At 36.2% G+C, this 5,480-nt stretch overlaps 1 protein-coding gene across 5 annotated transcripts in view; it reads right to left on the reverse strand.

Annotated features, from left to right (window-relative positions):
* Positions 1 to 1,368: 1,368 nt before the first annotated feature.
* TSNARE1 (t-SNARE domain containing 1) overlaps positions 1,369 to 5,480 on the reverse strand; it is a 408,620-nt gene continuing 404,508 nt past the window's right edge. For all 5 annotated transcript variants that reach the window (XM_015856414.2, XM_032442928.1, XM_032442929.1 and 2 more), the window contains one exon: positions 1,369 to 2,329. The gene's annotated coding sequence lies outside the window, so the exon portion shown is untranslated. The remainder of the gene's footprint in view (positions 2,330 to 5,480) is intronic.

Here is a 5,480-nt window from a genome sequence, read left to right on the forward strand (position 1 = left end):
GTTGCTCAGAGGGGGATCTGCCCAAATTGAAGTTCCTGCTTCTGGGAGGTGTTGAGTTTGGTGTCTGTTCGTGTGTTTGGAAAAAAGAATAAAACTGTGCCAGCGTGCCCACAGTATTTCCATATAAAGGGACACTAATATGAGCAGCATAAACAGTTGTTTAATGGCTTTGTTGGATATATTTGCTATGAGGAAGGAGAAGGCAAATGTGCTCATGATGTGGGTGAGGAACAGAAAACAAATATTCTTCAGGAACATACTGTTTTATAGCAACATAATGGAATACAGATATTAAAATAGCATTTGCTATTAAAAGAAAGTCCATAATACACTGTGTTATGATGTGGAGACTTCATGCTTTTTCTAAGCCAGAAAGCATCTACAGTTTCAGCAGAGAAATAATTCACCTGGGTCATTTGTGCCAAATCCATCAGCTGTGTTAGCTGGCTTGTTGTAAGCTCCACCAGTTTCTGCACTGCATCATACTAATGAGGTAATCACCGAGTCTATAATGAATGGGATTAGTGAATGGGCATGGATTTTCATTTGGAATCTCTTGTTCAAATGCTCAACTCGAGGCTCTCAAATATTTGCTTGCAATCAGCTTTGAGCTACGTTCACTTCAGCTTTTACTGACTTGATGAAAATCATTTTAATCACTAGAGAATTTGCCAGTTTTGCTGATAGAGGCAGCCCACAGGTTATACTGGAAATAAACAGGGAGCTCCACTTCAACAGAAAACACTATGTGGTAAGGCAGAGAAGCAGGTAACATTTGTAATTTCAGAACAATACTCAACTTGGAAATAAAAAAAAAAGCTATAATTTTATTTTTATGCTTTTCTTAATAATAAGTGTTTGGACTAGATGACCTTTAGGGGTCCCTTCCAACTGGAACAATTATATGATAATGATCCGGTTATGTTGACTTTGCTGGATAGATGAAAAGAGTACAAACAAGCAAACAAAACTTAACAACAGCAACAACCCCAAAACTCTGACATTTGTTTCCCACCCAAACCTAATTAAGCTTTGCACTTCTGACCCTGAATGAGCTTAAGTACCTGCAAGATTTTTCTGAGCATTTTCAGCGCTCAGCCTTTACTATGTTATCTTTTAGGTAAGGAAGTATGTACTTTAAATAATTGCGGATAAGTATCTAGCTTAATATTTGTTATACTTTTCTAAACCATCATAGTAACCAAAACCCACATTTCATTAAGAGCTATTTTATTTTATTTTATTTTATTTTATTTTATTTTATTTTATTTTATTTTATTTTATTTTATTTTATTTTATGGCGTGACACTGTTTTGGTAAAAGATGTGACTTTTCACGAAGAATAAAAAACACATCATTTTTGTGTAATTCTTTTCAATACTTCCTATGACATTTTAATTAAAACCACTTTTGAAATGCTTTATTTACCGGAGGAGAGCTGCATTTATAGTACATGACACATTTAAAGATGAATTTAAATGGCATTTTCAATCATGTTTTCAGAAGAATATATTGTGCATGAAAACAGAACCAAATCCCAAATGGTGGATGTGCTGAAACCTTATGAGATCAAATAAAATACAGGATTTTCTATTTTTCATGAGATGCATTGCTTGACTTTTTTAACACATTGCAGATCATTTTCAAAAAAGCGATCACAATATGTCTTAATATTTGTCTTGCTCTTTCACTAGTGTTTCTTATAAATAAATGCGTTCTGTGCTTACACTGGCATCAAATAAGTATACAGTCATAGAATCCAATAAGTATCTTGCTGATTGTTTGTAAGTTACTCATGTAATTTTGAATTAATTTAGCTCGTATTTGCCAGAGCAAATTATAAAGCAGCAGTGCACAGAAACAAGAATCTGAGCTGGATTCTATTTTAAATATACAAAAATAATCACAGAAGAGTCAAACAGAGCACATTGACTTTCATAGTTTCTAATGAGCAGAGCTGGGAGCATGTTAAAAACACAATCAACAAAGATAAATTCTTAGCTATGTATGTTACAACACACAGAATACCAGATCTGGAGGCAAAAAAAAATATATATAACATTCCCCAGATACAGAGGTGGCACAGTTAAAATCCAAAATGCTGGGTAAAACATGTCTTCAATGAAGGGTAAAATAAAAGAAAAAGCAGGAAAACTTATTCACAATTATATTAATTCATGGCATAAAACTTAGCTTTTCTTCCATACAATTGGTGTTTGTTGGTTATAGCACTTTCAACACACCGTGATCAGCAAAGCAGACACTGACATCAGGCATGAATGTGAAATGCCTTGAGAATCCATTCCACTTCACGGGGTGATCACAGACTCTGCAAAAGCAAGAATAACTAATAAGTATTCATGGGAACCCAGAGATTTGCACATGTAAAGTTGTTTCTAATGGAATGGTGACTGCTCAAGGTGATCCCAAAATTCAGTTGAGAGTTAAATACACAGTCTCTGAAAACCATATTTTCACTGATTCTGGTCTAAAATAATTTTGCAACAGGTGGAGAGGATGAATGTAGAGACAAACTGAATTTATAAGGAAAACAGTATACTGTAATATAGCACATAAATGAGTGGATTTTGTGTTCTCTTCAATGCCAGTCATTCCCTTATCTGGTGGACAATGAGTTTAGTTTTGAAAATACATTTTCCTCCAAAGGACACTAAGAAACTGGAGTGTGACATTGACGTATTCTGCTGGATAGAATATATCTCAGAAATATTCATCTGTTTTCCATTTCTCTTCACAAAGAAGCCATCAGACCCTTTCATTTGGTAGCATGAACTACTATATCACATGTAGATGTGATATAGTCTACAGATGTCTACAGAATAAAAAGTTTACATTAACTAATATAAACAGATAATGTAAATGAAGATATATTTTTATATTACTGTTTTTTAAGTGCATGTTTTTGTGTGATTGCTTTAACAGAAGCCTCCTGGGATGACCTGAAAAAGCACTAAAGATCTTTGGGTACTACAGACATCTGAGCTTAGACAAATTGTGTTTTTGCATTTACTGCCCTATAAGCCAGCTCTGGCTATTTGTAATAAACATCACCATTAAAAGCAGAAACAAACCTTTGCAGTGGTTGCACTTATCCTACTCACACTCCTTCGCTCATATATCTGCTATGCTAGAAAATCTGGCTACTTGGTATCAAAGGAAAGGAAAGAGATGGGAAAATTGTCTGTTAATACTATTAAACCCATAACAGAACAATGTTTTTGTTGACGTTGAAAGCCTTGGAAGTATCTTGTTTAAATTTAAATTATGCTTTACTCTAAATCAAGACTGTCAAAAAAGAACAGAGATCAGACCCCTCCACCTATATTATTTATGCCAATTATTAAAACTGTTCATAATGAAATATTACTTAGATAATCTTTTGAAATGAAACATCTTTTGTGTGATGTGCTACATGCAATACAAAGCATAGAAGATAATGCCTTGTATTCACATAAACACTACAAAGAGCTAACAGAAACACTCTTTAATAATAAAGGGTATTCTGAAGACGACATTTATCTCAGTTCATCTCAGGTAATTTAAGGTGTGAAAGTCTTCCTCTGAGAATAATGCCCCAGGCTCTGGGCTCCTATTATACTAATTACAGTTCTAATCAATACAGACAGTAGATTCTTAGGGTGAGGGTCACTTGAATAAAAACATCAACTTCCGAATGACTTAAATTTCGCTGGCTGCTATTGACATGCGTTATCTACAGAGGGATACTCAGGATAATGCAGAAACATACTCTGAGGACACCTAAATGTTGTCATATACATTCACTAATAGAAATTCTTCTAATATCCAAAACATATTTGCTAGAGGTTGACATATTGAAAGGTTCTGAAAAAGGGACAGTGAATAGTAATCATATAGACTTTCCATCCACTCTGCTCACTCGAAACATTAAAAAAGGGAAGGGAAGGGAAGAAGGGAGAAAAAATGAGGGAGAGGAGAGGAGAGGAGAGGAGAGGAGAAGAGAAGAGAAGAGAGGAGAAGAGAAGGAAAGAGGAAGAGAGGAAGAGAGGAAGAGAGGAAGAGAGGAAGAGAGGAAGAGAGGAAGAGAGGAAGAGAAAGGGAAAGATTTTGACAGCTGCTAATGAGTAATTTGTTGATTGTCTAGACAAGTCACAGAAGCACAGAATGGATGAGGAAGCAAGAGACCTCTGGGCATCATGCAGTCTGTCCAGTAGTTCAGAGCAGTGTCAGCCAGAGAAGGGTCATCAGAGCTGTCAGTTGCATTCTGAGTAGCCCCAAGGGTGGACATTCCACAGTGTGTTGGAGAAACGTATTTCCATTTGTAAAGTCTTATGGTAAAAAAGTTTTGTCTTTAAACTAATTTTTCTATATTTCAGTTTATGTCTGTTCGTGAATACTGTTCTGAAGAGTTTAATTCAATAAATGTTACTAGCTCACATTTACATGAATAGCACAATTCCAAGCTGAACAGTTCCAGCTCTCAGCCTCTTCTTCTGTGTCAGATGCTCCAGTCCCATAATCATGTTTATGGCCTTTGCTGGCCTTGCAGCAGTACACCCATGTGTTTCTTTCGCATTGGGAGCGCAGCACTGGATACCACATTTCAGATGTTTCTTGCCAGTGCTGAGTAGAGGGAAAGGCTCTTGAGTAGAGGGAAGGCCCTTGGAACTCCCTAAGCCACACATTACTGCTACAGAAGTATTAACCTGTCAGATTTTCTAGTGCTGTCCCAGTCATTGAAGCCAAGCAGTCAACAGCTGTATGACTGATGTACATGTAATCAATAAGTAAATGGCTGATTCAAGACAGTCACTCACAAATGCCTTCCTTAAAGGCATTCCTCCTTATGAGGAAGGTATGTGTGTGAATATAAACATACATGTATGGGAGGGATAAAGGAGCGAGAGTTTATGTATGTGCATACACTTGTGTATGGGAGAGAAAGAACGCAGCCTAATCAAATCCTGCAGACTTTGGACAAGCTTTGTCTCTGAAGACTCAGATAAAGAGCACCATATGTTTGATATGAAAGCAAACTCGACTACCAGCACAAGCCATTACTCTTGGCAGGCTCTGAAGCTACTGGGAATTATGAATCTCGATTTGCAGTCAGGGAAAATATTCAACATCACTAAAAACATTTAAATTAGAAATGGATAAACTACAGACTTGGCTCCTGAGAGTAACAAGAGGATCTCCAGACACAAACTAGCTACAAGATATACCAGGCGGCGAACCAACAAACTTAATGTATGTTTCTGGTTCAGCAAAGATAAAAATGAGTTATTTTCACTTATTGAGAAAGATTCCAAGTTCTGTCGTATGCTTTTATTTTGAATGAAGTGTTTTCTTTATGAGTTGCAACAGTAATAATAAGTAACGCTGAGTCTAGGAGTTCTAGTCATGGACTATGCAGACTTGTGTTAGTCTGTGCAGCTGAACTAAATTATAAACTCTAGCAAAAAAAGCCCATATATATA

Source organism: Coturnix japonica, chromosome 2 (genome assembly GCF_001577835.2).
Source record: "Coturnix japonica isolate 7356 chromosome 2, Coturnix japonica 2.1, whole genome shotgun sequence".
NCBI classification, from domain to species: domain Eukaryota; kingdom Metazoa; phylum Chordata; class Aves; order Galliformes; family Phasianidae; genus Coturnix; species Coturnix japonica.